At 44.0% G+C, this 25,990-nt stretch overlaps 2 long non-coding RNA genes across 4 annotated transcripts in view; one reads left to right on the forward strand and one right to left on the reverse strand.

Annotated features, from left to right (window-relative positions):
* Positions 1–5,536: 5,536 nt before the first annotated feature.
* The window catches only part of LOC144116003 (uncharacterized), a 40,345-nt gene continuing 19,891 nt past the window's right edge, over positions 5,537–25,990 (forward strand). Inside the window, exon 1 of one of the 3 annotated variants that reach the window (XR_013311669.1) lies at positions 5,537–5,814. This is a non-coding gene — a long non-coding RNA (uncharacterized LOC144116003). Of the gene's footprint in view, positions 5,815–13,851; positions 13,882–25,848; positions 25,977–25,990 lie in introns of those variants that run through there. The other 2 variants (XR_013311670.1, XR_013311671.1) reach the window with 2 other exon arrangements.
* LOC144116002 (uncharacterized) lies at positions 5,859–25,901 on the reverse strand. The gene is made up of 4 exons (XR_013311667.1): positions 25,772–25,901; positions 25,475–25,548; positions 11,661–11,768; positions 5,859–11,134 (listed from the first exon to the last, which is right to left on the reverse strand). It is a non-coding gene; the product is annotated as an uncharacterized LOC144116002 (long non-coding RNA).

The raw sequence follows: 25,990 nt of genomic DNA on the forward strand, positions 1-25,990 counted from the left end.
ACACACCTCACACATAATTTTCTGCTGACGAAACAAGACAACCCCCGATGTGAATTATGCAAAGACGAGCTAACTGTAAATCATGTTTTATTTTCAAGCAGTAAACTCAAAACACTGAGGAAAAAGCATTTTACAGTTTTTTCTAATGAACACGTACCATTCCATCCAACTTTGCGCTTAGGCGAATATGCACTTGTTGACATTTCACATGCTTTTAAAGAGAGCAGGTGTTTTAAGCGAATTGTAGATTTAATAAAATATACTCAATTTATTACAAGCACACTTTTTTTTAACCACACCTCAGCCGCACTCTCTTTATTAGATTGCTTAAAAGTCTCGGCATCCTTGCCCAGCCAAGGATCGATGGTTGCAGAGGTTGCCCAACTATTTGTAAAGCTTTCACTTGTGGCCATTTTTCGAATGTCTTCCCTTTGGCATCACTAGGTAGTAAAACTAAAGTTTTAGGCCCTCCACACCACTGATCACTTTTAACATTTTTTAAAAATTCTGCATAAAACTTTTCTACACCTTGTGCTCGGCGCATGGCCTTAGCTGCCTATGTGCCATTAAACCTAACACAACACAGTCTCACAACTGGGGCTCTTCCGCGTCCACTTTCTGTTTTCTCATTTCCTGAAGAAGGCATTCATGATCCGAAAATTATTTCTCTCTGCGAACTAGACTAATAACTCCCCCTGCAATTCCTAGAGCCTATGCCATAGTCACCTTCCGCCTGGTTTCCGACCTGCTTTTTGCCTACATTTGCAATGAAGTTGGCCATCAGTACAGAGTAATGTGGTTTTACTTTGTTCATTGCCAATTCTACGTCTTCATAGAAGCTTTCAATCATCTGGCCGTCAACCAGGATGTAGCCCGCATCATAGAGGAGCTCTACAGTGTTGACGAGAGGCTGACAGCTACCGTAACACATACAAAGTGGTCTGTAAAACAATATAGCACATGCAAAGTAACACTATAGAGAGAGGCTACAGTAGAAGAAAGATCTTTCAGGAACAGTGTACGAACACAAGAGAGAGACAACGTAAACGCAGTTTGTTCACCGGGCTCTGCGTCAGTCCAAAGACTGGCGTGCTTTCCATCACTGGTCTATGGCTGGGCGTCGGAGGTGTTGACCCAAGAGTCGTGCAGGAGCACTTCATCGAAGCTAGGACTGCGGCACGGGTCCACTGACGGCGTGAATGCCCTTCCTATATAGGGTGTGCTGCGTCTGTTTGTAACATTGCACCAAGGCAGGCGCACACGTACACATAGCGTCGGCAGTATAGCGCTCTTCCAGAAAGCTTGGGTCACTTCTTTCCGACCCGGCATCGCCACGCACGAGCGAAGTGGAGAGGGCATCACTCAACATGCTCAAGGTTACGTGCTCTCTGTCAGCAATGATTGAAGTTTTTTTCCATAGTTCTCGAATCGTCTACGGCATGCACGAGCGAGATTCCTTCCAAACCATGCCAACTTTCCAAATGTACACCGATTTTTGTGATGCACTCATAGCCCCTCATGGATTTCGCCATGCTGGTCCGCTTGTGGCACTCTGAAACTCCTTCCAAGGAAAGCAAATCAACTCGCTCATGCACTGCATTGCGTTGTCATGAACTCCTGAGCCAAATAAGACACTTCTACACGCAGCAGAGAACCCACAATCACGTGCAAAAGTTGGCAAGCCCATTCTGGCGACTTTTTCATGGTCGCACCCCTCTCCATATACAGATGATTAATGGTTAGATTCTTTCAGATGTCAGGCAGCTACTATGTAGCTCAGGTGGGTCAGGAACCTTCGCCCCCGGAGGTGGGGCCGGCGAAGGTGCACCAACCGTCCATCAGCAAAAAGTGACGAGAGAGGGAAAGGCGCGAAGACGCTGAAATTCAAATTCTGACTAGAGATAGCCCAGCTTCTACAGAGCGCATTAAAAAAATTCTAACTGGATAATATTTGTGATTCGGCATGTTTTAACATCCCAGACATACCACAACTTTATTAGAGCTCTTTCAGAGCCCCTTAAAGACGAGTTTTCATGTAATACTCTTCAAAGTGTTTCATTTTTTATCCTTCAGGCAGATTTTTGTGGTAAACACCTCTTGGATGACCAGAATTTTATTGTTGTATCCGTTATTGCGCTAATAATTGCATAGTTATAATTGTTTATTTTTACAAAGGGTCAATGGGAAAATGGTAAATCTAAAACATTTGATTATTATAAGCGATATAACGTTATATCCGGTATCATTACAAGTGGATTACCTTGTACCACAAGAAGTGTACGGTCCTTTTATCTGTTTGAATTTTTATATTCTGTTGTCGTGGAATAAATAAGAAGAGTCTACGTGCTACTACTTGAAATGCCTGAAGTTTTCCGATTAACCTTCAACATTAGGCGATGGACATGAGCATTACAGGAAGAGCTGCGAGGGAAACAAATAAATGCATATCGCAACTGATGAGCAGGTTCCATGCATGACGTGATTTGTAAGCATAGGCTGCCATTAAGCAGTGAATGTGAGATATCAGATTTCATTTAGACAAGTTGTTAGCCATCTTGCACAAATGACAGCACACTTACAAAAGAGCATCTTTCTGTAATAGATATCTGACAGTCCGCTGCACAAGTGCTTTTGCAGTAAATGCAACGGTAACTTGGCTGCTGGTATGGTCAGCTAGGCCCTTGGACAAGCAGAAGAACCAAAATGAACCTCTGCAGGGCTGCTGTCGACAGTGCACATGTACACACATGAACACTCGCTGTCTAGATCGAAGCACTGTTTTCTTTGAGAAAGCTGTGGCAGGTATGCTTCAAGCCATGTTAAAAGATTTTTTTGGCATGTTAAGCTGCCCTAGAACTAGCTATGCTACATTGGAGAAAAGTTATTTTAATTGGATCATTGCTTTATAGGAAATGCTAGTGAAATAGCCCTGTGTATACATTTTTTTGTTCTGTCACTGCTTTTCTGTAGTAAAATTATGTTTCATTTTCGATTCGGGTGATAAGCACCTTGTTAAAGGGAATATGATCAGTAATGAAAAGGAGCAATAGATACGTACCGCACTGTTCTTGAGGGCAAAGTTGGATATACAATTGAGACTGTGGGCAGAGTATACATGGTGTATCTTTACATGCAATGTTAAAAAAATGCTACTTCATTTTTGTGCATGCGGAAAAAAAGTGTTAGCTATTCCGCCGCCTCCGGCCTAGGCCGTGGCTGTGCTCACAGGTTGTGAGGAAGCCAACTGTAATATATGCATTAAAACTTTCAGCTCTTTATCTGCAGCGTAGTTTATCCCGTTGATAACATCTGGAATAGCTTCCTTAGCATTTGTTTTCTTTCGGACATATTTCCACATTTCCTTTTGGCTGAAATCACATAGACAGGAAAGATGCACGATATGTGCTGTGTGCATCTCTTTAGAAAAGAAACCCACTAAACTCTTTCATTTGTGAATGCAACTGAAAATTAGGAAAAAGGTGACACCTTGAAAACAACCTAATCTTTCTGTTCATCACGGTAAAATGTCGTTACACATGGCTTATTGCAATGAATATGATGTGTGAAAGAAGAAACATTTCTATTAATGATACCATTTCTTTAACGGATCCCACAGCCTACGAGTTGCAAGCATTTCCACATTCTCATCACAATAACAGTTATTCTTTGATCCCACTGAAATCAGCTTTCCTTTATATGAGACAGATACTGCGCCATTTCCTTTCCCCAAAAACCAATTATTATTATTATTATTATTAAATTTTTCATGTTTATCAACAATAATAGAAATTGTCTTGGTGATTTGAGGTAGTCATAATTGTGGCCACCGATATGTTTACTGCATTCGATCTCGGCTCGCGTGCGCTTACAGTTGTAGAAGCAACTTAGTGCTCTAATATCCTCTAACATGATTGCTCCAACACTGCCAGCATCCAGACACACTTTAATTAGTTTCCTCAGCCCAGAAAGGAATTTCTGCCACGAATACTTTGTGCTGCACTGCACTGCACTGCAGTACTGAGTGCAGTGGCCTCAGTGCCTCACCACTGGCATAACAGCACACAGATGTTTTGTTCATTGTTTGGGGAAAATTGCACCTTTTGTTCTGTACACCACATTACTGAAACCAGCCAGGATTGACTCTGTGGCAATTGCAATCCAACATCTATTTTAAGCTGTGTTTGATACAATCCCTGAAGGACTTCATGCCAATCATTTTTTGCATATCTGAAGCGTTATTTTTTCTTAAGCAACTTTAATTTATGGTGAAATTCGCACTTACTCTATCATAACCTTGCACTTAATTGCACTGTATCTTTAAGTAGAGTTGATATTTGGTTAAAGGAGTATAGGCATCCATCTTTTTGGAGCGTGTTTTCTTGTTTGTATAGTGATGCATAGGGCATTATTATACATGGATTACCACGTGGTATTCTCCTACAACCGATAAATATTTCACAATCTAATTTCTTTCTTGTGCTGCTTCGGTTTCAACAGTCAAATGGTGACTCTGACATCAGTGTGTGGTTATAGGCCACGTGAGACAACTAAAAACTGCAATATAATCGCTGCTCCTGCATTCATTGTCATTGCGGCTCTTGAAGGCTAGCTTCAGCGCAGTAGTAGATTAAAAAGATGAAGCAGTTACGTCACAGCCATCCTTCGGCTGTTGAAACTGCAACCGGAACAGCCTGACAGCAAAATTCGATTATAAATTATTTAGCAGTCCAAGGCGAATACCACGTAGTGATTCATGCATAGTAGAAACTTCCGCATCATTGTAAAATAAAAAAAAACATACGCCACCAAAATTGGGGTCTATCCTCCGTTAATATAACAGACAGCATAAAAAGAGCAGGGTGCAGAGTGAGATGTTACGTCATTAATTAATAATCAAGTTTACACTTTATGTTTAATCACGTGTATTTGTAGAATTTTTTTTCTATCCCATCAGTCTCTCACGATAAGTCTCGAACTAATTCGTGGGAAGCATTTCACTGTGTGTGTTTTGCTTTAGTCATTAATTACAAACTTGCAAGCCGCCGTGGTGGCTCAGTGGTTCTCAGCTGCTGACCCGAAAGACGCGGGTTCGATCCCGGCCATGGCAGCCGCATTTTTATGGAGGCGAAATGCTAGAGTCTCGTGCAGTGTGCGATGTCAGTGCATTTAAAGACCCCCAGGTGGTGGAAATTATTTAGAGACCTTCACTACAGCGCCCCTCATAGCCCCAGTCGCATTGGTAGAATCATGTAGAATCGCAAAGAGTAAGATGTCACATGTAAATCTAGGCTATATTTTGTTTTAAGTGCGGAAAAAAAAAACTTGTATCTCGATTATTCATAATCGTTCCAAGCCGCGGTGCCCGACAAACGTGAAAAACACTCTCATATCCCTTACCTTTCTTTTTTTGACGGTCTGGTTGATATCAAATTTCCCGCCAAACGTAATCTGTCTGCATCTAGTAACGTGGGTCTGGTTTTTTTGCACGAACGTCCAAAAAAAAAAAAAGTGGCACAAATAGGGAGAAGATTTATTTACGTAGACGACCTGGAAAACGCACGCGATGAAAGTGGTGAAGGTTCGGGGATGTGCAGCAATCGGGGGCGCGGGGGTGTCTCGCTAGACGCCGTTCGATGTGTGCTGGCTGTTTTCGTTAGCAGTTGAGCTGCGTGTTGAATCTCTGATACAGTGTTCTGCTCGGATAACCCGAATGCTTTTGTAGCCCTGCGGTTGTAGTACAGTGGTTATTGCGCGCGACGAGTGGAATTAATGTGACCCTGCAGGCATTCGCATTTTGCCTTTTGATGCAGTAAGGTATGCTTTTAGGTGATTAGGGGTTTAGGCCAACGGGGAAAAAAAAAAAAAAACTTAGGAGGGAGCGTGACATCACGCGGCGAGGCTTCGCAAGCCGAGTGTTTACGAAGCCGTGCAACTCTTTCCGATGGCTCTCTCTCCGTACTTTCGCTTAAATTTTCACTGTACTATGGCTGCATAGGGAAACACGTAACTGAAGGCGTCCGCCTGTGATGACGCGCGGCAGCGTTGCCTTAGCATGGACACCTTTCCCCGTCTTCCAGCGTAAAACGCGGGAAAGGATCTGCCGAAAATTGTTTGCTTGGGATTTTAAGACACACGTGCTCCAGAGATGAAGAAACGAGGCAATCGTTCGCGCATTACTGTGGATAATTACGATCCCAGTCGCGGCTGCCGCATTTCAGTGGTAGCGAAATGCAGCGGCCCGTGTATCGGTGCACGTTAACGATCCTCAGGCGGTCAGTTGATCTTGAACCCTCGTTAACTAAACCCAATGAATCAGGCGATTGCTGGGGTTATCTGTGCTGCTCTCAGTGAAGGGCATTGCGAAATTACACGCGCGCCGTGGCTAGTTTTGCCTCGCCGTAGACGATGCAAATATGCGACTTCTTTAATGTAATCAAGCGAGTACCCTCCAAACATGTGGCTTAAAACATTAATACTGGAGACCAAATTCCGTTTGTGTGCGAAATTTGAGCTCGAACGATTCACCAGTTTAGCTCAGAGAAGCATTATACGGCGAGCGTGTAATTACGCAGCACATTATATGCCAAACATGCGTGTGATCAAATTAAACCTTATGCTCAGATGCACGTTGTGGTGCAATACGAACCGAAACGGCAATGCATGAAGCAGTAAGCAAGAAATTTTATTTCAGGGCTATTATACAATATTTCGAGAACTGTACATAATTATGTACAATTGGACTGTAGAAGTGCTGTGTGCTTAAAAAAACGCAGTAACATGCATTATGATGCATGTGTAGTTTGACGAGGGTAGCAAAGACAATAACATTGCTTGCCCACACTTTGTGTGAACTCTTGAACAATATACAACATTTAGCATTGAAGAACAATGCAACAGCCTCGACATGCATTCAAAGCTTGCATGTTAGTGTGTACTGCAAGCATCATATGAAACACAAAGAAGACACTTTGTTGAAAAAAATTGTGTTAATCATGTAACACAATATCCAGCTAACAGCTAATAAGTCAATGCTTGGTAATTAATATTAACAATATATATTTTTCACTGACCTCAAGACAGGAAGCAGCCGCAAGAAAACTGCCTTAGCGGCTTGACAGGGCTGATAGCCAATGATTTAAAGATGTTACTGCAGTAATATCTGTGCCTCATAGCGCTGTATTTCCTTTGCAATCATTTTTTTTAACTATTGACCTTTTAATTGTGTCAGCTTTGTGTGCTTTTTTCCCACCTTTTCTAGGTGAAGTCTCTCTGTGGCCATTTTGGCAAGATAGTGCATCCTGATGTATAGATACTTTTCTACAATTGCCCTCACAAGGTGGAATGAGTGGTTTTCAAGCGGAAGGTTATCAATCGTGTTCCTTAAGAACTCTAAAAAGGTCTTTACCTATAAATGCTGTCAGTGCAGCTACTGCAACCTTATCTGCAAGCCCTCGTGACTTCAAAGGAGTACAAGCTATGGCTCGACGCAGTTCTTTCTCACATTGCTGACACATTGTGAGGACATCCTTTGAAGGGTAGATTAAGCCACCATGCGATTTCCTTCGAATCAGGGAGTAGGTTTTGTTATCATGACGTGATGCGGTTAATGCAGATACACACTCATGACACTTCAGACTCGCTTGTAGATTCCTTACTACAAATCAGGCAATGTATGAAACAACAACCTCTACAGTTTCTGAAACTTTGCCTGGATCAGAGCAGTAAACATGCTCTTCAATAATACTCGGCATTGTTTCAACAGAAGGCTCATTTTCTGTTAGGCTTTAGCGAGTGGTGGTCATGTTTATTACTTCTGTTGTAGATGGCTTCACAGATGAGCTCACGTAGAGAATGCTGATGTGCTCAAGTGGAAGACAGTTTCCATTGGCAACATCTTTCACCTCATTTTGCACTATAAGGCGCTTGAATGCTGCAGCAAACTGCCGTGCAGTTGGATTATCATCGCGGCACCCGAATGAACGTATCGTTGCAAAAAACGGTTCATGATGGTCCTGGCTCAGTTTCGAAGTAGGCAAGTATGCTGATACTGCATTGTCCTGAACTAAATGAGTGTACAAGGAAATTACACTCTGCATGCAAATTAAAAACCAATAAATCCTGTCTTTCTGTTAGTTTCTGTGATCAGCTTTTTTTTTTTTGTGCTGGGTCTCGAATAGAGGAAAAGTATTCTTTTGCTTTTTGCAAGTATGTGGTGACAGCAGCCACATTTTCAGGGCACAGAGGATTTTTCCAGCCTCTTTGTTTCAGGTGTTGCGAGTTGAGAATGTCGAACACATTGTTCACATATCTTATAAACTCCTCTGTGGCCGCAGAATCTCGCAAGCTTGTTACGTTTAGTGCCCTGCATTCTTCAATAGCATCTGCTACAGATGTGCTGAATACCTGTGCTGCACGGGATACTTTCATTGGCTGAGATTTCCAGTTGATGTGGGATTGTCTCAGTTTGTTTGCCAAATGCAGTCCCTCTGAGTATTGCAACTCGTGCAGCTGTTTGATGTGCTTCCACATTATTAGGCCTCCTTTGGCATTTTCTAAAACTTTTTTGTAGCATAGTGTGTTTCTGAGAAGTTTAAGCATGTAGCAAGCATCCAATAAAACATATTGGCCGATTTGTCACACGGTGAGGAAAAGCAGTGTTCAGCTCTTCCAAGTCAAGCTTGCAACCAAGGTTGTGCAACATAGAAAAATTTGCAGTGAAACTCACTACATGTGCGCCCTTTTCGTGTGCAAGAGAAGTAGCCTGGAGGACATCGTTGCTCACCTCCTAGGCCGTCAACTATGAAGTGCCCTAATGGTAGCTTCCATCTCTCATTGATTGCCACCAGCATAGCAACAAAGGAGTCTTTAGCAACGGGGAAGCTGTCATCGTTCACTTCAGTTCCCATGTCCACCTGCCCTCTCTTACCGTCCCACTCGACATGTCGCCTAATCGCCATTTCGTCTACAACCAAGTTGCAGAGTGTAGAATGACCCAGTTTTGAATTTTCTTCCCCTTTCATTCCAAGTGCAGCCAGTGCTTGTTTAGAAAATCCAGAAGAGCCATCAATATGCTCAAGCCATTTTGACAATGTTTTCGGATGAGGCAAACATGTGTCAGAAACAGCCCTGACATAGTTATATGACCTAGGTGAATAAAAATGCAAAGTTAATGCAAAAGCGCTTAACTCAGAAGAGTAGGCCATTGAATGTGGTTTGCTTGATTTTTGCACAATGTGACGCATCAATAGGTTTTCTTTGGAGCCTGCAAAGCTTTGGAGTGCAGCAATGTTTTACTCAATCAGAATTACGTTTTTTGATCGATCATCAATCACACTTGAAAGGTGAGCAACCTTGCAGTGAAGACTGCGCTGCGCTTGCTGCAGTCTTTTTATTTTCTTTTTACTGGAGACATAGATGGCAGCGTAGCGCTTCACCTGACGACATAGGAATGCCTTTTCAGGGGTATCCTGCATTGCTGGAGGCTGGCAATAATAGCACATACATATATCAAGAATTTTCTCATTGCACTTTATTGATATGTTGAACACATGATTGCATGTATCACCCCAAGTTTGAGTATACACAGGCAAAAAAGTAATGGTGAGCAATTTTTTTTACCACAAAAATCTGAGCTCATGCAAAAAAAATGGTGGGAATTCAATGGGGGTTGTGCCATGAACACCACTTGGCTTATGAGAGCAAACATTTAAGACTAAAGTGCTTCTCACAGAAAGCCTGCTAGGAAAGGCGATGGACATATTAAAATACTAAAGCAATAATGACTTGTAAAGTAACGTTTCTCAAAAATTCAAGATACTTTTTCATAAGTTTACATCAAATAAATGCTTTTCATAATCAAGCTGTACGGTAGGCAGAATAGGGCTGGAGGGAATGAGCTTCCAGTTATTTATACTTGATATAGATTTTGCAGCTGGCATGCCGTCAAAAATGAGAAAGTATTCTCTGTCACCTCAGTGTCGCCTTTCAAGAACTTGTAATAGTAGGGGCACTCACAGCCTTCCAAGCTAGTTTATTAGTCTAAATCTGATTTTTGCATTCAGTGGCCACATAGCTTGATTGCTTCATTTTGAGATAATTTCAAGTTTGGAACAAACGTACACTCAATCACATTTGTATTTAACGAAATGTGCATCATAAGTGATTGTGGCATGTTTCCGAAGGCCAGAGGCATGGAACAAAAATTATGGGAAAGAAGAACTGCCAGATTTTTTCTTTGCATTTATTTGAGCACCCAGGCTTCAAGAATAACTCTTGATTTATAATGTAAAGCCTCACTTTTGCTTAGGTCTGAAAACGATATCATTTTCCTGGCAGAGCTATCTATGAATTCTGAAGTGCAACCTCACAGAACCTCCTTCACTTTCTGTTAATACAGAAATCTTCAAAATCCAGGATGCAATTGATTGCAACATTCAACATGTAACATCCAACTAAAAATTTTCAAAGTATAATGTCCCTGAAGTAGTTAATGATCCATTTTGTGTACTAAACACAGGGTCCCACTTTCTTCGACTTGTTGCTTTGAGTGAAAGCAAGTAATGTCTAGTAGCCGTGAGGACACACAAAAGCAAGTCAACTTTACCTTTCTGCTCAGAATGCTACCAAAAAAAAACAACTGCATGAAGCTGCAGACCACAGCCTTAAAAGAGAACAAGGAAAATAATAAAAATTTATTACATTACTTAGGAAATAGAAAGGTTGCAAAAGTGGGTTGCGCTCATTGGCCAGCTGGCATAGGCAAATAGTGTAGCATATTTTTGCATAATGCAGACGTGTAAATGAAGCAGTTAAGTTTTTTATAACTCACTGCAGCTTCGCAATCACTTTGGTTGCGGTTGAAGGGCAGCTGCCTGTGGCAAGGCTTCTTTTGCATCGGAAGGGGCACAGGAATTGGTATTTCCTCTTCGGCACATATGGCTCCTGAAGAACCTGTTTCCCACTCTATCAGGACCGCTTGTTCCTTCAGTTGTTCTGCTGCCATCTCTTCTGGCGAAACACTGTGTTGCTCTGCAAGTGGCGGATCTTTGCAAAGAGCAGTAGTTGTGCCTTCCAGGTCGCTTTGTGAGGGACCAGCAATTTCAGCAGCACTGCTGGCATCGCACAGATACTGCACCTGCAGCCATAAGAGCAACAGAATGAGATAATATCAAAGAATTTAGAATTGAACTACGAGTGCAAACATTCATGTAGGTCTCTATACATACCACATAAAACGCATTTGCGAAATCGCAAAACACTGGCGAAGCAACTGTAAGTTGGGATAAATTCGCCACATAAAAGTGCTGTATTAAGCATTTCTACGCTGGTAATTTTACCTATTTTTTGACTGTGTAATGTTTCTAAGCTGCTTGTTTCAGCACGAGATAGTATGCAGTGCAACTTAATAGCTTTAAAGTAACTGGAAAATAAGTGCAGTGACAAGCAATGCAAGAGCATGGCATGGTGAGTGCTACACAAAGTGTAATTGTAGAAAGGTCCGAAATACGCTCCCTTGTGCATGTGTGTTGTGCCAGTGAAATTGCATTCATTGTTATAGTCCTCAAAGAAATTCGCTGCATTGATTAGACCTCTGCAATGCCCTCAGAAGAGGCCAATCTTGATCTCACTCTCACTAGACGAATTTGCACAGGTTTACATACTGGTTCATTTAAGGGCTGCAGGCTTGTTTGTATAATATCCTCTTCATGCAGAACTTCTTGTCCACTTGCCGTTGCTGCAGCTGCTGTCGAAGCTTCTCCGGTGTGTGACTGCACAGAAGAAAATAAGCATGTAATAAGACAACACACTTGCTGTTATGGCATAATGAAACATGCTTTGATGCGTGCTTCAGAAGTCGCATTACACGGTGCGGCAGGTTCTTAAATCAGAATTTGGAGCAATTTTTAGAACTGAAAGTTTTCTATTTGGTGCATTTTAGAGCTCAGGAACGCCGTGCTTTCAGCGCTAAAATTTCTAATCTGGAGCACTTCGGGGCAATCGAACGTTGACATGGAAGCATTGTGGCACGTGGAGGTTAGTTTCCAAATCTCTTTGATTGGCAAAAAATGCTGGAAAATTAAAAGTATGATGTACATTTGAGCCCAGTTATATCGAACATGACCATCCCGCGTCGCTTGTGAATTGTACCCAGAAATTCGCAGCAAGTGGACTGATCATGCTTGATAGAGACACCAGCAGATCGGATTTTATTCATGTGCAACGTACGCCTCCCACTTCTGCTTTGGTGAGGGTACACTGCGAGCATCACGCGTATCGCAACCACAGGACGATCGGTGTTGTGCGTTCAGGCCTAAGGTATCCCATAATGAGAAAGTCCGCTCTCAGTCGGACACGAGATCTGTACCTACAAATGGGGCCATTTGTGCGTCTGTGTCATTTCAATTTTTTTCACAATGCAGTCTTTGCTCAGCGGTAACCGGTGTCATCCATTTGCGGAAGATCGCGCCATCGTTGCATGCGAGTGCAGTGACGAGGGCAGTCGCTTTTCGTGCACAGAGACCACCTCAATATTTAAGGCTTAGTATCCCCCAATAATCAATCAATTTAATTAAAATAAATTAAATAAAGAATGAACGAATAATAAATAAATAAATTTAATTAAATAAAGAATGAAATCATTTGATTTATAATTAATAAAAATAAATATTTGGAATGAAATCAAAAATTAACAATTAAATGTTATTTAATGATTAATTAGTGTTAAATTCATAACTAGTTTTACCATCAATGACCAATTACATTACTAAGTAACAGGAGGCAACGGAAGGAGACTTCAATGCACCTTTAATTTTTTTCAGCTAGTAGTGCTGAATATGTCTTAAGGAATCGCTGATCAGTGCGTGCGCGGCAGGCCAAACTAATGCGACTGACGAAAACGCCCGAACTTTCTTTTTGCATTTCCTTTCCATAAACCACGCCCTTTATTGGCCTTCGCGCAAAAAAGGGACAGCGATGCCCGCGCAAGACCGCGTACCTCGTCCGAATTGAACAGAACCAGATAACGCCTCTTGAAACCGAAAGAATGTGTGTGTGTGTATGTGTGTGTGTGTGCGCGCGCGTGCATGCGTGAGTGCTACTGCTTAATAACCATCCTCGCAGGCCGGCATACTCGCAGACCTCATGAACGCTGCCGGCAGCTTTGGGAGGCGAGGGTTCGGTTTGTTTCAAAGCGCGCGCCTCGTCCGCAAACGCATGCACGCGCACACACACACGCTTTTCGTGATGAAAATGAACAGTGGGAGCTAAGCTGCAAGAGGAGGAGTCGCAGCCCTGACGCGCGTACGGTTTATTAGCCCATTGGCCTTCGAATTTATCGGCTATCGATGGACAAAAAACGACGACACTCTGCGGAAACGACGCCACTAAAGGAGCTGTTTCAGAGCAGTACAGGAAAGAACGTTTGTTTGAGCTAGGCTTTCACCGAAATGTTGAGATTCAGCGAATATTAAGTTGCCGACATGAAGAGGAGGGAGACGTGCGCTGCTCACTCATGTTCACTGTAGTGAAATGATTATGATATGTAAAACTGGTTTCACACCGATATTGCACTGTATACTAATAAAGCGAGGGCTTCGTCCTCGCTGCAGGATAAGAAGAGACGTGCTGACAGCGTGGAGATTCCTAGCAGACTGAGTACTTTGTTCTTCACAAAACGAATTCGTAAGGAGAGTGCGGAGCCTACGAGAGAGAGAGACATTCTGATGCTGCCGCGCCGCGCAGGTGGGAGGCATCTCAAGTTATTGACAAGGGGCGCGGATGCTGAAGCGTCTCGTATGTCCGACCCCCAGCGGCGCCGGCGTGTCCTCTCCTCGTCCTCTACAACACCATGTCCTTTGAAAACCAGAGCGTCTGCGAACTAGCGTATGTATTCATGCATAGAAAGAGCGGATTGATAATTGTTGCATAGATTTTAAGCTGAGCACTGCAATTGTGATTGACAGCTAGATGTGTGCTATTAGCCTTACTTTAGCATGGCATAACCCAATGCTCCTGAAGAACGTACCTGAAGCGTCTCCTCGATTTCAATGGGCCCCGAGATCGCCACCATGTTGCGCAGACTGGCCGCGACGCGACGCTAAAACATGATCCTTTGATGATGATGAAAAAATGACGGCGTTGAAAGGGGAATGGGAAGCTAGGTTCAAGGAACTCAGTGGGGACCTGAAGCTAGAACGAGAGGCACGGATTAAGCTGGAAACTCAGGTCGCAGAGTCGCTTAAAAAGGAGGAGGAAAATGCCGTCCTGTTGGAGCGAATTGTGGGCGAGATGAAAGAGGAGCGGGAAAAGCGGACCCAGCTAGAAAAGCAGGTAGAAGCGTTCAGGTCGCGGCCGGCAGGGCACCCCGGTGCGGAGCAGTGTCAGGTGGGGGACGAGGCTCGTCGATCCTACAGTGCTGTAGCGCAGCAAGCTTTGAGTGAGAAAGAGGTAAAAACGGGCATGGAGACTCGCGACAATAGCGTATGGCGGCAGGAGAGACAGCTAGAGCGATCCGGAGGCCAACAGTCTCTGTTAGGAAGCGAACAGTTAGGGCGCAGGAGGGTTCTGGTGGTCGGGGACTCGAACGTAGCAAGGGTTGAGGGAGGCATTCTGACGGCAGTGAAGGCGGACAGGCGGGTGCAGGCGGAGGCTCAGTCGGGGAAGTGCATCGTAGATGCAATGGCCAAAGCCCGGGAGGTGGTGGGGGGCAGCATGGATGGCGAACACCTTGTCGTTATCCATGCTGGTCTCAATGATGTGCTGCAGGAGAGGAGCCAGAATCTTGAGAAGCAGTTGGAAGTGGGGATGCGTAGGCTTAGAGAGGCCTCTGAGAGTGTGCATGTGACCATATGCACAATCCCAGAGGTCCAGAGGCAGGCTGGCGAAACGGAAAGGAGGGTCGTTGAGGCTAACCGTGTAATTAGGATATTGAGTCGACGACTAAGATACGGGGTGATGGAAGTCAACATGGAAGTGTACGAGGTCAGGCCCCACCCTTTTACACAGGATGGCATTCACTACGGTGGTGCCACTGGCAAGAGCGTGGGTAGAGGATAGGTCGCCAGGCAACAGCTTTTTTGGCGGGACCCAGAGCTCTGAAGGATACAGTGTAGAGAAGGAAGAATTAAGATCAAAGGGACGATGGAACCATAGGGAAAGAAATAGACGCAAGCGCCAGGGCCAAGTCAATTCAGATATAGGTTTCATTAACATGCAAGGTGGCAGGAATAGACTGAAATGGGAGGAAATAGAAGAACAGTTAGGGCAGGAGAAATTAATGGTATACGATTTAGTGGAAACACATCTTAGAGACATGAAGCAACCACCCTGTAACCCAGACTATGCATGGGAATATTGCAATAGAACAGAGGGCAGCAGAAAGGGAGGTGGAATTGGGGCATTCATTCATAAAAGTATGAATTTTCAAAGGGTTAGACTGGGATGCAAGGAACATTTATGGCTAAAAGGAACAGTGGCAGGCAAGCAAACACTCCTTGGCTTTGTATACCTGTGGACAGGGGCTAATGCCAAAGAGGAAAACAGGAAAATGTTAGAATGTATTGCAAGCGACATTGATGAGCTAGGAGGACAGGGCGAGATAATTATATTATGCGACATGAACGTACATATAGAAGACCTGGATGGGTACACGGATTGTACTGGAACCATGCTGCAGGACATGTGTGACAGGCATGATTTAGTTGTATGCAACAGCACCGAGAAGTGTGAAGGGCTCATAACATGGGAGGCGGGGAGTCTGCACTCGACGATAGATTATGCACTAATGTCACAGAGGATGTATAATAGATTAGGGGTAATGAGCATAGATGAACATGGTTCCAGAAGTCTAGGTAGTGACCACAAGCATACCAAGTTGAGCTTCAGAAGAAAAACCAATGTAGGACTGAAGCGAGGTGAACAATCAGAGGGGAATTTTTACTCAGAAAAGCAATTGGAAGCATCAGCCAAACAAATCGAGAAAGTAATTTTTGAGGATAGTGAAACAGAATGGACTTATACCAAATTAACTCGATTACTGGAGCTAGAGCTAGCTAAGGTGCGAGTAAAGCTAAAAGGGAAAAGATGCAAACCCAAGAGTTGGTGGGATGAGGAGGTCAAGAGGGCAATAGAGAAGCGCCAGGAAGCGTCCAGGGAACACAGATATTCCAAGAAGAGGGGGGAACCAAAACCCGAAGTAGACAGAAAATGGGATACCTTCGTAAAGTGTAGAAGGGACGCATCCTATATGATTAATGAGAAAATTAGAAGAAAGGGTGCCCAATGGATGTCAAAAGTAAATAAAAAGGATAGAAAAGCAGCCCAAAAATTCTGGAAACATCTAAATGAAATGAGTAATAAGACTAGGCTAGAACAAAGGTTTATTGTTACAGATGAGGGTATTCGACAAGAAGGGGATGAAGCAATAAAACACATAGGAATAAGGATGACGAGAAAATTTACAGCAAAGCACGTGGTACATAATTTATCGAAGGAGGATAGACCGGTTACAGCAATAGCTTCACTTGAGCAAGGAGAGTGGGAAAGGGCAGAGAAGAAGGTTCCTAGTGGCACATCAACAGGACCAGATGGCATCCCAATTATGTTGATAAAGAAGTTAGGACCAAAATCCAAGCAAACATTAATACAGGTAGTGAACAAAATGATAGTGGATGAGAAAGTCCCCGATGAATGGCGATTAGGTAGAATGAACATGATATATAAAGGAAAGGGGGACAAAGCAGACGTAAGTAACTATCGTCCCATAACAGTGACATCTGTGGTTTACAGGGTGGTGATGCAGATTATAAAGGATAGACTGCAGGCTTGGGTGGAGAACGAGGGGGTGTTAGGGGAACTACAGAATGGGTTCCGGAAACAAAGGAGGTTGGAGGACAATCTGTTTTCATTGACACAGTATATAGAAATTGCGGAAAAGGAACACAGGCCCTTGTGGCTAGCATTTCTGGATATTAGGGGAGCCTATGACAACGTTACTCAGGAGCATTTGTGGGACATACTCGGCACATTGGATGTGGAAAATGGAGTAATTAATCTTTTAAAAGATATATATAGAGGTAACAGAGTGCTCATAAAATGGGGAAAAAATGTATCAGGGCCTGTAGAGATACAGCGCGGGCTTAGGCAAGGATGTCCTCTGTCCCCTTTGTTGTTCATGTTGTACCTGCAAGGGTTGGAGACCTAGCTAAAGGGGAGCGGACTAGGCTTCAGCCTATCTTTTTTCAAGCAAGGGGAATGGATTAAACAGTCATTACCGGGACTAATATATGCGGACGATATAGTGATAATGGCTGACAACAAGGAAGACCTGCAGAAGCTGTTAGACATGCAGTACAGAGGGAGATAGATTAGGCTTCAAGTATAGTAAGGAAAAATCTGCAGTCATGGTATTTAATGAAGGGGGCGGCGAGCATAGAATACAGGAGTTCATGCTAGAGGTAGTGGATGGGATAGGATGGAAAGTTGGGCTAGTTGGGTTACGTACATTTTAATGGAAAAAATACAGCGCGAACATAGACGACGGACGAAGAAGAGGTGCACAACACAAGCGCTGTCTCGCAACTAAAATTTTATTCAAGAGGAAAACACATATATAAAAGCGTCTGAAAAAACGGAAAAGTCAGCAATCACATGAGGCAATCAACACTTGGAACAAACTCAAAAAAACACCAGATAGCGCAGGGCGCCCCTTTTTTTTTTCTTCTATGACCCATGGCAAATCAGGTGTTGCACAAGAACCGTATCTCCGCGCTGTATTTTTTCCTTTAAAATGTAGTGGATGGGTACAAGTATCTTGGGGTGTGGATAAATAACAGTGCTGAGTATCTGACAGAGCATGAAAAATATGTAATGAATAAAGCTAGTAGGAATGCAGCTGTCATGAAAAATAGGGCACTGTGGAATTACAATAGGTATGAGGTGGTAAGAGGGATCTGGAAAGGGGTGATGGTCCCTAGCCTGACCTTCGGTAATGCGGTCCTGTGTATGAGGCCAGATGTTCGAGCAAGGCTGGAAATTAATTAAGCAACGGGGAGTAGGGAGGTTAGCTTTGGGAGCACATGGCAATACACCAAATCAGGGGGTACAGGGTGATATGGGATGGGCGTCTTTCGAGAGCAGAGAGGCTAGGAGTAAGATAGCATTTGAGGAACGATTGAGAAAGATGGAGGAAAAGCAGTGGGCTAGGAAAGATTTCAGATACCTGTATATAAAGAATGTTGACACGAAATGGAGAAAGCGAACTAGAAAATTGACAAGCAAATATCTGGACAGCAGTAAGGGGGCAAATCAGCAGATATCGGTTAAGAAAAAGGTTAAAGAAACAGAGAGAGCTCTGTGGAAAACAGGGATGCTGACGAAATCGGCACTGGGAACATACCGGACCTTTAAACAGGAAATTGTCAAAGAAAATATCTGTGATAGTTTTAGGGGAAGCTCTTTGTTATTTGAGGCCAGGACTGGAGTTTTGCGGACTAAGACGTATAGAGTCAGGTACCAGGAGATAGACACGTTGTGCATAGCGCGTGGAGAGGAGGAGGAAACTGCTGAGCACTTGATACTTTTCTGTAAAGGGCTTCACCCTACAGTGGAATGCAGCGGGGCTGACTTACCCAAGGCATTGGGGTTTAGGGATAGTGAAGGGAATGTGGATTTTAATAGGTTAGAAGTAACCAAGCGAAGGTTATACGATTGGTGGCTAAAAGCAAGACAGGAGTAAAATTTCACAAGACATGGCTAGGTGGCTTGAGCCACCGCCCAATTTAAAGGGTTCAGCCGTATTCATCCATCCATCCAATATTGGTTTCAATGGCTGGGAGACTGTAATGCGTGGCTCCCGATCATTCTGTTTCAACCTTTTTTCGGGCTTTGAGCAACAACTTTTATTTTGTTAATGACAAAAAACATGTTCTTGGATGTCTCAGAGTGCAGCAAATGCTTAAAAAGTCTAAGCTGACTTCCACATAATATTGAAAGCGGATCATCACTTTCGATTTTGAAATTTAAAAGCGTGCTGTGCACGCCATTCTATCGTGTCGTTAGGACCTTTTGTCTGCTGCATAACCAGTAGCTTTTGGACGGTTTACAACAAAAGGAACATGTTCGAAACATGCATATTGCAACAAGTGCTTGCAATAGCTAAAAATGCCGCAAAATAAGTATTTACACTGCATGATGCCTGGTTGTAATGTACTGTGTCCAATTAATGGCAAGAAAATAACTACTTCTGAGAAGCAAAAAGGGAAAATAATCCATGAGATAGAATAAGGACTGGAGGAAGTCCGGAATTACCTGAGCTATCAACTGTAGCCAGGTGACCCGTGTCAAAGGAGGACTGCATGGCGCTCAATGGATGGAAGCCGGAGACGTCGTGGTAACCTGCCTGGGGAGTCGTTGGCTCTCAGGGGGCACATCCCTTATATCTAATGTTCTTAGAACTTTGCGAAGCGTGCCTGTTACAATCTTGCTGCGGAGCATTGCGAGAGATGTTTCGATCAGGTGAAGCAGATCTTGGGAGTCCCAGCCTGCGCTTTTTCTGGTCATCTCTCCGATGAGCTTTCGCCGAACGGTACCTCCCTGAATAACGTTGACAAATTTCAAATAAACCCATGCCCCTCTTCTCTATTCTTTTCGCAAGAAACACAGCTCCCTATGGGTTCCCTGTGTGATGCACACACAAACAGCGACTTTGGGAGTAACACAGCAGGCCTGACTGACCGGATTTCTCCAAATGACCAGCAAGTGCATATGACAACTGGAACAAGGGGATCGAGCATCAGACATGCCGAGCGACGTGTGAATATTTAAAAAACTGTGCTGAAAGGCACAGGCACGTGCGCACTTACAAGGAAAAATGGCATGCGTCGGTGCGATGAAGGCGGCGGAAATCGTTTAATTCTTATTGCCGTTTCAAGAATTTTCGTGAAAGAGGTTTCTTGTTGTATATCTTTGCAACTGCGTTAATTCTTAATTGCATGTCTGTTATGTCAAGTGCATGGTTTGTTAGCAACGGTTTGATGAACTTCTTGCATATAATATGCAGTGGTGCGTCCCTGTGGCTGCTATCATGTTCTCACAGGTCAGGACAGGCGAACCTGCGATTTTATTCACACTAGTTTTAGAGCAAGCATGTGTCCAGTGGCCTTTGAAGATGGGTTCAGTCTTTGAGCATGATATCGACGAACTTCTTGAGGCCCTGTAACACTCTTAGGAGCGCTGACGTCGGGTAAAAGAGTCCACCCCAGTCTTGATGGGCAGTCGAACTGTCGACAGTAGCATTTCCTTGGCAGTAAATGCAATCTACAAACTGCAGAATAAATTGATGTGTTTAGCTGCCAGTTTTTTTTTTTTTTTCGAATTACACTGAGCCGTCTTTCCCGGAGTTCTAAGTCGGCAGGAGTTTCATGGAACGAAGCGCTGGGTTTCTTGTTTCGCTTACTGAACATGCAAAACGGAACGCAACAGCAATGCATTTTCGCTCGCTACTCCCTCCAGCAACTGCAGTCATCGACGCGTCACCTGTCAAACGGTAACACTAAACAGACCACACAAATAATATAAGAAACAGCGCACCAGAAGGCATACTTTTTGCTGCAACGGCAGTCACAAAAAAATTCTGTGCTGACTGCGTGTCGTCTGCTAGGATAGATGGATGGATATGGCTGAACCCTTTAAATCGGGCGGTGGCTCAAGCCACCTAGCCATGTCTTGTGAAATTTTACTCCTGTCTTGCTTTGAGCCACCAATCAGATAACCTTCGCTTGGTTACTTCTAACCTCTTAAAATCCACTTTCCCTTCACTATCCCTAAACCCCAATGCCTTGGGTAAGTCAGCCCCGCTGCTTTCCACTGTAGGGTGAAGCCCTTTACAGAAAAGTATCAAGTGTTCAGCCGTTTCCTCCTCCTCTCCGCACGCAGTGCACAAAGTGTCTATCTCCTGGTACCTGACTCTATACGTCTTAGTCCGCAAAACTCCAGTCCTGGCCTCAACAACAAAGAGCTTCCCCTACAATTATCATAGATATTTTCTTTGACAATTTCCTGTTTAAAGGTCCGGTATGTTCCCAGTGCCGATTTCGTCAGCATCCCTGTTTTCCACAGAGCTCTCTCTGTTTAACCTTTTTCTTAACCGATAATTGCTGATTTGCCCCCTTACTGCTGTCCAGATATTTGCTTGTCAATTTTCTAGTTCGCTTTCTCCATTTCGTGTCAACATTCTTTTTATACAGGTATCTGAAAACTTTCCTAGCCCACTGCTTTTCCTCCATCTTTCTCAATCGCTCCTCAAATGCTATCTTACTGCTAGCCTCTCTGCTTTCGAAAGACGCCAATCCCATATCACCCTGTACGCCCTGATTCGGTGTGTTGCCACGTGCTCCCAAAGCTAACCTCCCTACTCCCCGTTGCTTAATTTCCAGCCTTGCTTGAAAATCTGGCCTCATACACAGGACCGCATTACCGAAGGTCAGGCTAGGGACCATCACCCCTTTCCAGATGCCTCTTACCACCTCATACCTATTGTAATTCCACAGTGCCCTATTTTTCGTGACAGCTGCATTCCTACTAGATTCATTACATATTTTTCATGCTCTGTCAGATACTCAGCACTGTTATTTATCCACACCCCAAGATACTTGTACTCACTCACTACATTTAGCACGAACCCCTGTATTCTATGCTCGCCGCCCTCTTCATTAAATATCATGACTGCAAATTTTTCCTTACTATACTTCAAGCCTAATCTATCGCCCTCTGTACTGCATATGTCTAACAACTTCTGCAGGTCTTCCTTGTTGTCAGCCATTATCACTATATCGTCCGCGTATATTAATCCCGGTAATGACTGTTTAATCCATTCCCCTTGATTGAAAAAAGAAAGGTTGAAGCCTAGTCCGCTCCCCTCTAGCTTGATCTCCAACCCTTGCAGGTACAACATGAACAAAGGGGACAGAGGACATCCTTGCCTAAGCCCCCGCTGTATCTCTACAGGCCCTGATACATTTTTTTCCCCATTTTATGAGCACTCTGTTACCTCTATATATATCTTTTAAAAGATTAATTACTCCATTTTCCGCATCCAATGTGCCCAGTATGTCCCACAAATGCTCCTGAGTAACGTTGTCATAGGCTCCCCTAATATCCAGAAATGCTAGCCATAAGGGCCTGTGTTCCTTTTCCACAATTTCTATATACTGTGTCAATGAAAACAGATTGTCCTCCAACCTCCTTTGTTTCCGGAACCCATTCTGTAGTTCCCCTAACACCCCCTCGTTCTCCACCCAAGCCTGCAGTCTATCCTTTATAATCTGCATCACCACCCTGTAAACCACAGATGTCACTGTTATGGGACGATAGTTACTTACGTCTGCTTTGTCCCCCTTTCTCTTATATATCATGCTCATTCTACTTAATCACCATTCATCGGGGACTTTCTCATCCACTATCATTTTGTTCACTACTTGTATTAATGTTTGCTTGGATTTTGGTTCTAACTTCTTTATCAACATAATCGGGATACCATCTGGCCCTGTTGATGTGCCACTAGGAACCTTCTTCTCTGCCCTTTCCCACTCTCCTTGCTCAAGTGAAGCTATTGCTGTAACCGGTCTATCCTCCTTCGATAAACTATGTACCACGTGCTTTGCTGTGAATTTTTCCGTCATCCTTGTTCCTATGTGTTTTATTGCTTCATCCCCTTCTAGTCGAATACCCTCATCTGTAACAGTAAACCTTTGTTCTAGCCTAGTCTTATTACTCATTGCATTTAGATGTTTCCAGAATTTTTGGGCTGCTTTTCTATCCTTTTTATTTAATTTTTCCATCCATTGGGCACCCTTCTAATTTTCTCAATAGTCAAATAGGATGCATCCCTTCTACACTTTACGAAGGTATCCCGTTTTCTGTCTACTTCGGGTTTTGGTTTCCCCCTCTTCTTGGAATATCTGTGTTCCCTGGACGCTTCCTGGGGCTTCTCTATTGCCTTCTTGACCTCCTCATCCCACCAACTCTTGGGTTTGCATCTTTTCCCTTTTAGCTTTACTCGCACCTTAGCTAGCCCTAGCTCCAGTAATCTCTATTGCCCTCTTGACCTCGTCATTCCACCAACTCTTGGGTTTGCATCTTTTCCCTTTTAGCTTTACTCGCACCTTAGCTAGCTCTAGCTCCAGTAATCTCTATTGCCCTCTTGACCTCCTCATCCCACCAACTCTTGGGTTTGCATCTTTTCCCTTTTAGCTTTACTCGCACCTTAGCTAGCTCTAGCTCCAGTAATCTGTATTGCCCTCTTGACCTCCTCATCCCACCAACTCTTGGGTTTGCATCTTTTCCCTTTTAGTTTTACTCGCACCTTAGCTAGCTCTAGCTCCAGTAATCTCTATTGCCCTCTTGACCTCCTCATCCCACCAACTCTTGGGTTTGCATCTTTTCCCTTTTAGCTTTACTCGCACCTTAGGTAGCTCTAGCTCCAGTAATCTCTATTGCCCTCTTGACCTCCTCATCCCACCAACTCTTGGGTTTGCATCTTTTCCCTTTTAGCTTTACTCGCACCTTAGCTAGCCCTAGCTCCAGTAATCTCTATTGCCCTCTTGACCTCCTCATCCCACCAACTCTTGGGTTTGCATCTTTTCCCTTTTAGCTTTACTCGCACCTTAGCTAGCTCTAGCTCCAGTAATCTCTATTGCCCTCTTGACCTCCTCATCCCACCAACTCTTGGGTTTGCATCTTTTCCCTTTTAGCTTTACTCGCACCTTAGCTAGCTCTAGCTCCAGTAATCTGTATTGCCCTCTTGACCTCCTCATCCCACCAACTCTTGGGTTTGCATCTTTTCCCTTTTAGCTTTACTCGCACCTTAGCTAGCTCTAGCTCCAGTAATCGAGTTAATTTGGTATAAGTCCATTTTGTTTCATTATCCTCAAAAATTACTTTTTCAATTTGTTTGGCTGCTGCTTCCAATTGCTTTTCTGAGTAAAAATTCCCCCCTGATTGTTCATCTCGCTTCAGTCCTACATTGCTTTTTCTTCTGAAGCTCAACTTGATACGCTTGTGGTCACTACCTAGACTTCTGGAACCATCTTCATCTATGTTCATTACCCCTAATCTATTATACATCCTTTGTGACATTAGTGCATAATCTATCGTCGAGTGCAGACTCCCCACCTCCCATGTTATGAGCCCTTCACACTTCTCGGTGCTGTTGCATACAACTAAATCATGCCTGTCACACATGTCCTGCAGCATGCTTCCTGTCGAATCCGTGTACCCATCCAGGTCTTCTATGTGTGCGTTCATGTCGCCTAATATAATTATCTCGCCCTGTCCTCCTAGCTCATCAATGTCGCTTGCAATACATTCTAACATTTTCCTGTTTTCCTCTTTGGCATTAGCCCCTGTCCACAGGTATACAAAGCCAAGGAGTGTTTGCTTGCCTGCCACTGTTTCTTTTAGCCATAAATGTTCCCTGCATCCCAGTCTAACCCTTTGAAAATTCATACTTTTATGAATGAATGCCCCAATTCCACCTCCCTTTCTGCTGCCCTCTGTTCTATTGCAATATTCCCATGCGTAGTCTGGGTTACAGGGTGGTTGCTCCATGTCTCTAAGATGTGTTTCCACTAAACCATATGCCATTAATTCCTCCTGCCTTAACTGTTCTTCTATTTCCTCCCATTTCAGTGTACGCAAGCTAAGCGTGCTCGTTGATGAAATGCGCGTGAAACAAAGGCTACTTTACCATAAACAAAGGGACATCTTCATCACCGAAGTAGACTATCGTGGGAGCTTTCCTAAAAAAACAACAAACGAGTCATTCCTGCCACCTTGCATGTTAATGAAACCTATATCTGAATTGACTTGGCCCTGGCGCTTGCGTCTCTTTCTTCCCCTATGGTTCCATTGTCCCTTTTATCTTAATTCTTCCTTCTCTACACTGTTTCCTTCAGAGCTCTGGGTCCCCCCAAAAAAGCTGTTGCCTTGCGACCTATCCTACTACCCACCTTCTTGCCAGTGGCACCACCGTAGCTTGGATGCCATCCTGTGCAAAAGGGTGGGGCCTAACCTCATACACTTTCCTGTTGACTTCCATCACCCCGTATCTTAGTCGTCGACTCAATAGCCTAATTACACGGTTAAGGGGTCATCTGACAGCTCTGCCATACGGCGGATGCGCGCTCTATGGCGGGCAGAAAAGACGCTTCTGGCATGCTCTTCAGGGGGCATTGCATAACCACGTACGGCGGTCGACAGACGTCGTCGCGGCAGGTGTCATGTGGTATACCGCGACAGTTCTGAACGTGCTGCATACAATTAATGCAACGAAATTTTGCATATATGCATATTCCAGTCGTGCATATTATAGAAGTATTCACTCTCACTGAAATATTAGGGTTGCGAAGCACGCAAAGATGTCAGTCAGCTAATCGCTCATAAACACTGCTGTTAATTTGTATACACGCATGCTACCTACTGAAGCAAGAGCAGGCGGTGACACGGCACTTTCTGTCAGTCGGCGAAGATTCCCTGTCGCAGCCTTGAAGTCCCCTGCACGAAAATGCAGGGAGCAAACAACGCTCCATTTTGTCGGCAACCAATTATCCGAACGTTGCAGTGCGTCAGTCCACCGTTATCTGGCTGCACGGTCGTTCGAAAAACCTGTCACGCAGTATTGAAAAAATAATACCCATTCATACCCATTCGGTTCTTTCCCGTGCAGAACCACGGCGCATATTTTCACCGCAGCACTATTGAAGAAATATTCACTCACCGGTGGAACGAAACCTCCGACGTAACTATTTCTGTGCAGCTCCTGCACCAGGGCACGCAGCACTTCATGATGCGGCGCCCGCCTGTGCGCGTTCAAAGTGTTTCCTAACGGTAGTTTCGGTAGATGGTTTCAGTTTTCCCGCACTCGTGCGCGCATGCGCGCTGATAGAAATCACTGCACGCCATCACGTGATGTCACGGGGAGGGTACTGACTCTTCT

This window comes from Amblyomma americanum, chromosome 1 (genome assembly GCF_052857255.1).
Source record: "Amblyomma americanum isolate KBUSLIRL-KWMA chromosome 1, ASM5285725v1, whole genome shotgun sequence".
NCBI lineage: Eukaryota > Metazoa > Arthropoda > Arachnida > Ixodida > Ixodidae > Amblyomma > Amblyomma americanum.